The 12241-nt window shown below is 44.2% G+C and overlaps 1 protein-coding gene across 4 annotated transcripts in view; it reads left to right on the plus strand.

Moving 5' to 3' along the window:
* Positions 1-12241, plus strand: part of srbd1 (S1 RNA binding domain 1) — a 74797-nt gene that overhangs the window by 44269 nt on the left and 18287 nt on the right. The window lies entirely within an intron of this gene.

A 12241-nucleotide genomic window follows, 5' to 3' on the forward strand; every position in this document is an offset into this window, starting at 1 on the left:
AGATGAGATGTTTAGATCTTTTTCGAAGTCTCCTGGATCTATAGGTAATACTCCATGGGGGCACAGAAACACACGCCCACTTGCTTGCTTCCCACCTGATGGACTTCGTAGTGTGTGCTTAGAATTCTGTCCCAGTCTGGGGGAAAGGAGCAGCTATGGTGGGAGAGGCTTGCTGGAAGCTTGAAGGGTATGTGAATGTAGATGTGGAGGGAAGAAGAAAAGCCTCAGTGACTTGCTCCAGCTTGCACTGCTGTCTTCCTGGTCACAGCGAGCAAAGCTCGACCTGCCCAAGGAGGAACGTTGGAGGCAGAAAGCGCTCGCAGAGCAGGCTTGTCAGTCATACTTGTGTTTCTAGCTCCCCCACTCCACGTTTCCAAATCTCAGGCAATCCCCAAGTCCCACCTCGGACGTGGATGGACAAACCCCCAATCCCCCCCCAGCCATCCCGCTCAAGGGGTGGATGAAAGTGGAAGAAAGTGTTTTATTAAACGGCACCCTGGGAGGAAGTGTTTGAGCTGGCTCGGCATCTCAGGGTGGAAAACAGACTAGGGAAAGAGTTGTGGGGGTGGGATGAGAAACAGCCTTTGAGCCTCCAAGGCCTAACACGTTTTGTCAGACCTATGATGTTTTGACCAAACCAGGAAAACATTCAGTTCTGTTGTTTGTACAGTCATGGCTCACAAAAGATGCCCAAATGACAGATACACGCAACTTTTTCATGTTGTCAGTGTGCATCGGAGCTTGTTGTGAACTTTTCCTACCATACACACAACAGAGTTCTTTCTAGGGATTGATTACATGAAAGACCCTAGATACATCTGTCCTGCCTTAAGCCCATGCTGTATGTATATACCCCGGTCTCTCTCCCCGGTGTTACCATGGCTCCCTGTTTCGATGTGCCCGGTGTGTGTACCAGGGTGGTGGGCCACGTTAATTGAGTCGTGATTTCTTTCGGCTCACAGAGTTTTTACAGCTACTGGTCGCTTTACGCTCAACAACTGGCCAAAAAACATGTAATCGAAAACTGGGGAGATGCTGGGGTGTCTGGTGAGAGATGCTGTCACAAGACCTTAATGGTTCATGTCAGTGGTTAAGAGGGAGGGTAGTTCTCCAGTTTTCCTGCTTTTTTTATTTAACTCTGAGAGCAGATGGGTTTTCTCTTATGACTTGCTTGCTTCTCTCTGCTTAAGTCTCCTTACAATTTTGTATGGCATTCTCCTTCAGGGATTATATCATGGTGTTTACTGTTTTTCGTCTTTTTGGAATTACGTACTGCTTGTTTTTAACTCACATCAGCCTCATTTTGCCCACTTGTATAAATTATAAAATATATAGTCAGAACAGATTGCAGAGTACATGAGTGAATGCTGAGTACCGTTTGCTGAAGTATGACACCAAGACCTACTCCATTGCTGGAACGTGCATCTTAAAAATGGGATATTTCTGTTTTTGGGTCCTCGCTTGCTCGTTTTCTTTGGTTGTGCTCATTTTAGCACGTAACCGTAAGCGCCGACGCTACATCAAATGGTACAGGTTTGTATGCCAGTATGTATCTGAGTTTCTACGATGTGTGTCTGAGCACGGGGGGAGGAGGGTTCCCACTGATTCCCCATAGCTCCAGTTTCTGGCCTGGTTCACCTTGGAAACATCTTTCAGCACTTTGCTTGATTACAGGCCTGCTGCGCTGCACAGAGAGCAGGCAGGTGTCCAGTCCCCTCCCCAACCCCCCCCACCACCCGCCTTGTTTGATTGCTTTGCAGTGTTACACCCCCCTTGCCATTTTCTCATAGTCTCTCTCTCACACACTCACTCATTCTCTCTCACACATACACACACACACAAACATAAACTCCTCACAAACGCTGTGTATAGATTAATCAAACTCGGGGGAAGCTTCCACCAAATCCTTCTACATCAGCATGGATCGCAACGACGGACTTTATATTGGAGCCTTTCACAGTCTGAATGCCCTTAGGCAGCATCAGAGGTGAAGAATTGGCACTGTCCTTGTTGCTGTTGTTTACTGAGGCTGCTAGCATTCAGGGACCAGCGGCTGTTCTTGGGATCAGGTTTGTGTAAGCACTTTGGTTCACTTTATTTCATTCATTTATTTATTTATTTAATTTTTTTTTTTTTACCAGAGATGTCAGGAATATTTGCAAATTCTTTCTAAATGTAATATGTAATTGTTTGTTCAAATCAGGTTGAGATGCACAAAAAAGTGACAAATTTGTGTTTACATTTTGCATAGGCGTAACAGGCCACACAGTCATGTAGAAAAAGTACAGCCTCTTTCAGTTCCATGGTTTTACATATGATGGCATAGATAAGTCTGGTTCTCTGTTTCTATAATTAGACAATTCTAGCTTCATAACAGACAACACAGCAAATTTAGCTGTTTTCATTTATTCAACATAAAATAAGCCGAAAGGCAAGAGCTACATCTAGGAAACTGTATGCCTTGGTTAATGTCGTAAATGTTAAGGTTCATGATACTGCTATCAGGGGGAAAAAACTGAACAAGTATGACTTTGATAAAAGGTTAGACAGGAGAAAGTCCTTTCTCCCCAAATAGAACATGACAATACAGCTTAGGTTTGCAAAGTTACATCTGAAACAAACTTCAAGATTTCTGGAACAGTATGCTTTAGGCTAGAGGAGACCAGCATGAAGATGTTTGGTCATTATTTGGCCACAAACCAAAAACAATGTATCACTACAAACACCTCATGCCATGTGCCAAACATGGCAGTGGAGGGGTGATGTTTTGGCCTTGTTTTGCAGCCGCAGGACCTGGACACCTTGCGGTCACAGAGTTGACCGTGAACTCTTTATACCAAAGTATTCTAGAGAGAAATGTGAGGCCATCTGCCAGCTAAAGCTTAGCTGAAAGTGGGCCGTGCAACAGGACATTGATCCCAAGAGCAGCAATAAATCTACAACTGAGAAACAATTGGGGTGGAATGGCCACATCCAGACCTCAACTTCTTGGTGATGCCATGAGCTTCAGAGAGCTGTGCATAAATGAATGCCATCCAGCATCAAGGAACTGAGGCAGCGTTGCGTTGGTAAAGAAGAGTGGGCCAAGATTCCTCCAGAATGTGAGGCACTGATGAACTCCTACAAAAAAAAATACTTTGTTATTGTGAAAGAAATTTCATTTCATTTTCTGGGACCGATCAGTCGCAGGAGAGCCGCACAAAACACTCAGACACATAGAAACTTTTCACAACAACAATGGCTGATGGAAGAGCCCCATTACACCACATTGTTCAACTAATGAATTATGGGGTGTACTTAGTTTTCCCATACATGGCTTCTGTGCCTTGTCTGCTTATTTTTTGGTCACATAAATAAGGACACAGTACAGTCTCTTGTGTGTTATCACCTAAGGTTACATTGACCTAATTTTACGATATCGCAGGGATCACATGGCTTTTGTCATGTCCTGATTTATAAAGAGGGTGTATTTTCTTTTTCACATGACTGCCCAAAACCTCATTAATTCCAGGTAGTAAGTTCATCACCAGATAGCGAGTACAACTTATTTTTTTTAAAAAAAAAAAAAAAAAAAAAACTTGGTAAGCATGACATAGCAGTGCAGTTGTGAAAACATAAAAACCTTAGTGATTTCCGTTACTATAAATCCCCCCTCCCCAAACACACCAACCTGGTCACCCTGAATAAGCTGTGTAACCCTACCCTGACACACCCATGGCCGCCCATCACCGTAGCTAGTTTCACCATGTGAGCTGAGTCTCAGGTCTTGGATCAGCCACTTGGTTCAGTTACACACCTTGTGTCCTCCTGAGATTTCACAAAACCCGAGCAGAGGGACCAAAGTTGACCCAAGCCACCTCTTCTTTTTTTTGGCGTATCTTATTGGGTGCAGTTGAAAACCCAGCCGTAAGGAACTTAAGGACCCCCCCCAACCACCCCTAATCTGCACCTATTTATAGTCAGCATTGTTTTCCTCCCTTTCTTCCCACTCTCTTTCCCATGGTGCAGTCTCCATCATTCAGTATTAATCATCATGCCTTCTATTGTTTCACTCAGCTGTAATATTCAAATGAGTCTAATGAGCATCCTAAGCGGAAGTTAAATTCTGAGTAAGCCCGGTGTTACCTTGTTTGCCATTTTTAGCCCTGCCATGACCAATTAATGTTCTTTGTAAAGAGGTTTCTTTTACATGTCACATGGTAGCATCCCATGTTGACATGGGAAGCAGTGGTGTGTTTTTGTATTTTCCCACATTCTGTCTGCCTTCTCTCCCTCCGAACACTCTAGCTTTACCTCTGAAAGACCTTTCTGTAAAATAAATGTGGATTTTGGTGCTGAAGAAAGAGTTTGTTGCTTCTAGGAGGCTGGTGAATAATAATAATAATAATAATTAAGCAAGGGTTTTATTCTGTAGTGCCTCGTAGTTGAAGGTTTCTGGGCAATTAAAAACAAACACTCTTGGTCCTTAGGACCATGTATATGTTTTGGTACTGGCATTAGATCTCTGAGGCCTCTGGCAAACTCAGTTTGGGCAAACAGGCTGATATTATTGCTTGGGTAGACCCTCATGCTCACCTGTGAGCAATGCCATCTGGTCCTTTAAGCCCCCGGGCTCCCAGTTTACTGACCAGAGGGATCTTGGATGACAGACACTTCATTTTGGACACTTCCACATGTGCTAGAAACAGAGAGCACACTCACTCGTCCTAAATGCATGATTAGTGTCTCTCTCGCACGCATGCGTGCACTCTTGCACATCCATGCTCATGACCCAAACACATGCCCAGTCTCACGTGCATGCTCATGTGCGTACGCAGACACATACAAACAGCCGAGGCCCTTCCTCCCGTGGTACTGAGTGATCTGCTCTATGAAGAGGCTGTTTTTCCAGGAAGCTTAACTGGAACCAGATGTTCCCCCCAAAACGCAGAGATACTTCTGCCAAACGTCTCCTGCAAGGTCACGGGTCTGCAATCCAGGCCTTGCTAGAATTCTTCTCACAAATTGCTGTTTGCTGAGGTTTTAATCCTTGTGGAAAGAACAATGCAGTTGTAAAATCAGCAGCTATCAAGAGACAGGGGGCCAACTGCAGGCCCTGTTGTTGTTTCCTGGTTTTAGGGGGACGCTGGAGAGCTTGTTCGCCAATCGCCGTCCATGTTCCAGCTCTGTGGAAAAGTATCCCCTCAGGCTGGCTCCCAGTGCCTCGACCCTGGGCCACCTGACATCCTGCTCAACGGCGTCAGTCATGTAGTGTTGACTGAGGTCACCTTCTGTGTCACATGACCTTTAGTGTCCACAGGAAAAAGCGTGAGACTGTGTGCCGTATTCAGAAGAGGTTGCTCTAAATTGCTCCGTAAGTGCTTTTCTGCAACCGTTTCATTATGTGGAAGAATTAGGACACTTGGATTTATTTGCATTAGACATTTCTTGGGAACCTTCAGCGGTGCAGAAACTAATCAAATGACTGCTTTGTGGCACCTCGTTAAAAGTTCTTGTCCCGTTTTTATTTTATGTATATTGCAGCGTTTGTATGACATATAGATGATGATGATTTATGAAATTTGCTGTTGCACCAGCTCAAGTGCACTTGTATTTCCGTGCTTTGGAGGTAAAGGTTGCGATGCTTTCACGTGCCGTACATTTTGGACTGGTTTGCACACTCCGGTGTTCCCAGTGCATGTTGCTCCTTCCAGCCTACCTTGGACTTCTGTTTACCAGCTGGTGCCTGTGTTTGCAGGTCTGGGTTCTGCTCTAGTACTGCTTCTGGAATTTCTTGAAGGGGCTTTTGTAATCTCAGCAGTGGCCTGTGGAGAATTGTACTGGATTTATATCAGCAGAGTGTTTCTCCCAGGGACAGGCAGGAAGCGAGCCTCCTCAGCCACCCTTGTGTCACCAGTTCTGCTCCTTTCATTGCCTGCTGAAATTTCCCCAGCTTCAGAGACATCAGCAAGGGATCCCAAGGGGACTGATTTTACCCAGCTGTGTGTGAAAACATGCCCGGATATTAAGGATCCTATCACTCTTCAAGTACTCAGTCTTCCTCTCACTACCCTCCCCCTCCATAGCCTTTCAGCAGTATGCCAAGTTATTTTACAGCCAAAGGCTTTAGCAAAAAGTCATTGGAAAGTTGGTCAGAATCCAGAAAGTGTACAGAACTCAACCTCTGATCTTCCTATTGCATCCTGAACATGACACCAGCTCTCGCTCCCCTTCCCAAAAGCCGCAGTCTCCACTGCGGTGTTGACGATTGGGGTGTGTTTGAATTCTCCAGCCCTTATCATCACATCTCCTGCTGAGTCGGTGGATGTGGCCTGCTAAGCCCTTAGACTGAAAGGGAATATGGTGAACGTTTTGTTCCAGAACCCACCACAACAGCATTTTACCATCATTGCAAGGGAAAAAAAAAAAAACATAAATCCTTTTAATTTCAGGTACAGTTATTTTTTTTTTTTTTTTAGCTCAGCTTTGCTTTTTACAGATTTGTAGAAGGGGGAAAAATCTTATGGACATTTTTCAAATAAAACTTTTCTTTCTTTCACTGAATTTACAGCATTTGGTTTTTTTTTTTTTGGTTTAAATAAATCTGTTACAATTACACAATGACAGGTACACTTCCTAAAGTGAGCGCATCAGATATTTAGACTCTGCAACTCCTGAGTCCTTTCTATTTAAAGCAGGTGTATTTATCCTTAGGGACTCAATGTATTTTTGATTCAAAGGGACACTGAGGTGATTTCAGTTGTTGGGATATGGCCTGTTGGTTTAAGATGTGTTAGAAGTAATCATGGATGGATAGGTGGATACATGGATGAATGGAAAGAAACCCAAAGGATACCACTCTTTTTTTTTTTTCCTTTTCTTTTTTGATAGAATTTATTGTTGAGTCACCAGATCCCAAAGCAATTCCACATTTCTAGGCTGAGAATAATCAAGATATTCAGAGTAGAGATCCGTTGGCGGACAGGTCACAAGAACTACGAGAAGCAATATGCCGTTCCTGTCAAGCAGCTGACGACTGCATAGCTCATCTTCTTTCGCAGATATACCCAATAAAGTGGACGTTGGGTGTAGTGTGTGGTTAGCGATTGCGAGTTTTTGGAAATAAGCTTGTTACAGGATAGACGCTATGCTGTTAGTGGTTATTTTGCAGGATACAATTCAGTGCAACACCATACAGTTATTTTTTCATCATAAAGCCTATTTTGAGTGTTGTTTACCCTGAACTGGGTAATACTTTCATAAGTGATGATTCATAGGACAGTGCCTCATAATGGAAGAAGTGTCTGATTTTGCTTCCAACAGCTGCTGCTTACCCACAGGGGACAGAAGGAGTGTGTTCTCCTCCACTTCATGTCCGTGCACTGATGCGATTCAGAGACTGAGAAGCCTGCAGGCTGACAGAATGGGCCTGAATGACGAGTGTTTTTAAAGAGACGGTGATTGATATTGACACCCAGCTGGGATCACCATGCGTGGGAATAGTTTTCTTGCCTGTTAATTGATGGCACTCGATTGAAAGAGAGGTCAAACAGTTTGGGGAAACACACTTGGGTCTGTCGTCTGCTTCTTAGAAACTCGTGAAGAATTCCTTGACGTTAAAGATTTTTGTTGCAGTATCATTTAAGGATCAGTACCGTCGTCCTTGTTAAGGAGCTGGGGGTAAGATGTCAGGCCCAGAAGTCAATTGTGTAAAGTGATGGGACATTTAGGGGATAACTGCTTTGCACATTATAATTGGCACACCATTCAGTAGCATATAGTGATCTTTGCTTGCTTACAATAAAATTTCCACCTGCCAGGCATCATCACAAATGCTTTTGGTTGAAACTGCAACAAGGCAGTAAACACCTGCCAGAGGTACCTGTGTTTCATTACACTGAAATTGGGGCACACAATGGGCTCATTCTTCCATAGGGATCTTCTGGCGGAACGTGAGAAATGGGCTTTAGGGGCTGTTTACGGCCTGTTTACGGCCCACGTCTGCTTTCACAGATTGGCTTTAAATGAGCCCCATGCCTCAGGATTGAATTGAAACCTGGTCCTGTGTCACTAGTCCTCTTGTACGTTTTACATTTCCCTCCTTTTTATTGTCTTTTGTATTCAACATGTAATTTTGGGTGCATTGAGACAACCCCCTTAACTGCACCCCCCCTTCCCAAAAGCTAATAATCATGCTAGTTAGACCTTAGAATATTACAGCAAAGCTTAGACTGTGTTTATTTATCCAGAAGTTAAATATTTCATATTTAAACTCAGATATAGAGGAACACGATGTAGCGGTAAGCTTCAAAAACATACGTTTGATATTTCTACGAAAGTAGGTTTTGTTAATGTTTTTAAGCTTTCGCATGTATCAACGATTTATATGATAGCAAAGTAGTGATTTAATATCAGAAATGTATACATGTGCATATTTACTTTTATGGAGTACAGTGAATTGTACGACGCAATTATTCTCCTGATGGTTTATTGCAGACAGGAGTTAATCTCACTAGTGCTTTGTCTGTGAATTTTAGCTGTTTATGTGGAACCACTTACTGATTTAATCCTCTGTCATCTGCGGAAAGAAACTCCTCTAAGTTCGCAAAATGACTTTGTTGAAATGAGGGCAAAGTGTGTCTGTCAGTGAGGTGCGGAGCGTGTTACTTCTTCCTGAGCACTGGCTGGTCTCCCCCCCTGCCCTCCCATGCCTTTATCCAAATGGCCCAGCATGCACTCCTGCAGGTGACTATTACGCCATGTCACGTTTACGAGCTGCGAAGGAGTTCGGCGACTGTCCAGGCTCATTACCTCCAGCATGAGGGAAACCCGTCTCCCTCCCCCGAGCACTGGAAGCTCAACAGGGTCCGAAATGCGCTCGCTTCCCCCCACATCTACCTAGAAAATCAAACAACCACCCTAGGGGTCCTGAAGATGACAGGTCCTGAGATTGGACCAGCGGGCAGTTTTGAGCAACAATAACAGGTCCCTATGAGACCTCTTCCATTGGTGTAAGGTGGGACTGTTTTATATATAATATATGTGTGTGTGTGTGTGTGTGTGTGTGTGTGTGTGTGTGTGTGTGTGTGTCCTCCACCTCCTGGCTCTAAGTTATTTATTCCTCTACTTATTTTTCAGAAAATGTCAAGGCGTGCTGCATTTTGTCTACATGTGTTTATAAAAATGCCTTAAACTTGTTTAAGATGCTCAACATTACCCTTGAAACAGCAGTGGGACTTGTCAGGACTCCGGAGTTGCGTATGTACGCAAAATGCACAACACGCATGAATCCGCATACATTGTGCTGGGAGCATCAAGCTGTAATCTCAGCTATACAGTGACCCTTAGTTTCATATCCCTATTTTTTTTTTTTTTTTTTTTTTTTTTTTTTTTTTTAAAAAAAAAAAAAAAAAAAAAACGGTTTTCCTAGGGCGATGTGATGGAATGAGTCGGAACACCCCGCTGTCACTCAGGGCTCAACGGATTGCACTGTTTCAGACAGTCTGCAGCAAGCTTGTTTATGAGGGTGTCATTGACTCACTGCTGCACAGTTATAGCCTTCAGACCCCCAAATAGAGAACGCCATTATGGCTCCCTATCAGTCAACACAGCCACATATAGCCCTTTCAAGACACTACATGCAATTTTCTCTTGTGTTGTTAGAGGAGGAGGAGGGTGCTTTAAAGTTGTGTGAAAGTGTGTGTCTCTAGTTACATGGGGGTGGAGAGGGAGGGTGGGATGTAAAGGGATCCCGTTCAAACATCTTTTGTGTTTCCACTTTCCCTGAAATATGTTTTCCGAGCCTGCAGCTGGTTAGGTCTGCAGCGGTTCCCCCTCGCGGCCTGGCGGCTGATTGACATCTTGGAATGGCAGCTTTTCATAAAAAGCTGTTAACTCCACAGGCTGGGGCCGCCGAGTGCAGACAGACACACTTTGTTCTGCTGCTGGGGTCTGTCCAACTCAAACAGGACCTTGCACCTGAATTTAATCGTGGTACTCTGTACAGGTCAGGATGGGGAGTGTGGTGGCGGTGGTGGTGGGGTGGGGGGGTCCTAACCCGAGCACAGCAGGGCCTCCTTGTGTTTACGAATGGAAATGTGTTTTTTTTTTTAAAAAAAAAATTGCCCCACATTTGCCTAAGTCCAGTTTGCGATTACTTTAATTGTGGAGTGTTTTGTCTTCTTAACTGCCATTCTAAATTAACATGTCAAGGTTCAGCTGTCAGTCCAGCTCACGTGGCACATAGGCATGGAGAATGATCAGAGATATGACTGACAATCAGGTGCGAGTGGACACATTTCTCATTTAGCTGTAGAGTCAGCACAGTTTGGGCACCTTTTATTGCTTCCAACTGTCCTCAGTTGTATGGTGAGAAAAGTAAGAGAAAACTGCAGGGGTTATGGATGGGGTCTCATGGTAGTTGATGTGGAGAAGCTAGATGAGGGTGATGGATTTTGTCAATGAGAGATGAAAGCCGGAGCAAAAATACTGGAAGGGCTCACATCTGCTCCTCTGCTGACAGGCATGTCTTTGCGGTCTCTGCAGCCTCCTGCGTCTCACTGTGTGTTTATGTACGTTGGCTTTATTGGGCATATCTTTGTCTGTGTAGGCCAGTCTATTTCGTAAACGCAGTTGGAATAGAGCTTCCGAAAGTCCGAAAAACCTGCTTTAGTCACCCTTATTTGCTGGCAAGAAAAAAGGTCAGTTTTTAAAATTTCAACATAAATGGAGTGTATCACTTGAGAAATTGTTATTATTCCTTACGTAGTGTTTCCCAGTTATATTGCCATCATCATAAGTGTGACCAGGTTATTGTTTTCCAGGTACTGATCCGTTTTCTCAAATTTCTTGATTTTTCACCGTTAACCGTTCTGGAGACCTCGCCGTTGAATTGCATCATTCATGGCTCTCTAGTTCCCTCATTTAGTGGTCCTCTGGGTTCTCATCTTCTCCAGCGAGAGCGACACTGTTCGCGGTCATAAATTAGCGCATTCCCCTGTAAGTGACTCCGCCACCCCCTGGAGGGCTGACAGAAGTTGCGCGGGGTTTTCAAAATACTTTTCCAGCCCCTTGATTGATGGGTAGGTAATGAGTGTGCATTCCTGCACTGAGGATGAACTTGCCTAAAGGGGACAATTTTAAGGTGTCCTCTGCTGTCTTTCTCGGGAATGGCGAGAGTTAACACTTGATACACTTGTCGAGCCCGACTGTGTGAATCCCCAGCCAATTCTAAAACTGACCTCCGGGAAATGATGTCTCTGGCGGAATAAAAGAGGAAATTCAGCTTATCAGGTTCTGTCCCGCATATTTACTCGCTTAGGTTTCATGGGTGTGACTATCGTCTTGCAGCTGGATCACCTTTACGTAGGTTTAGAATTCGAGATTTACTCTCCAAGGATGTCGTGATCCGATGTTGAAACCCATTGTGAATTAAAGCCACAGCTCACCTTTTCTTTCTTAGTTTTGGTATTTACTTACGTATCATTGATCCGCATATTTTGGTGTCTTAGCACGTAAACAGGAATGTGTACTACGGTAATATTAAACAGACACAGGTGATTTCAAAAAAAAAGAAAAGAAAAAACCTTTCTTGCATGTGCTTCTGGTGGAAAAATGGTGAGCTCTCAAGTAAAGGTCAGCAAGAACTCCTTGTAATGAGGTTTCAGTTGTTTCCCACTTAGGTTTCCTTTTTGTTGTCCGAGGTCAGTTTCACAAGTGCTTTTGTATTTGAGTATTTGTTTTAATGGGGAAACAAAGACGCAAACTTTACTCAAGGAATGCTTTCACTCAGGTTAAGTTCTATCGGTACTTCCAGTAGCCATGGTCTAGTCCATGGTCCCTTGCTGGCAGAGGAGAGGCTGGGATGTCTCAGGACTGCTTGATTTCCATGCTGAGGTAGCCCATGTGATTTGTCTCTTGAAGTTTGAATGTCACCACATTAAGAAACAATAAATAATGTTGTCTGGCAGGTGAGGCAAAAAAAGAGACCCCTGGAGTTCCTGGTTGTCGAGAATCACGGAAACAGTGGCGAATGGAAGCTGGGGACTTGAGTAACACACTGAGCCTGTGTCACTCTGGAGGGCTTCTGGCAGTTGAGTCCCCCAAAGAGGCTAACGCCCCCCCCATCAAACTTCCTTCCCGAGTGTCAACTGCCTGTTTGTGGCATTGGGTCACTCAGCACACGCTCACCCCCTTCCACTTCTCCTCCTATGTGGCAGCTGTCAGTCATCCTCTTACTTGATCCTGTCAGTCTTGTTCATCT

Source organism: Scleropages formosus, chromosome 8 (genome assembly GCF_900964775.1).
Source record: "Scleropages formosus chromosome 8, fSclFor1.1, whole genome shotgun sequence".
In the NCBI taxonomy this organism is placed as follows: domain Eukaryota; kingdom Metazoa; phylum Chordata; class Actinopteri; order Osteoglossiformes; family Osteoglossidae; genus Scleropages; species Scleropages formosus.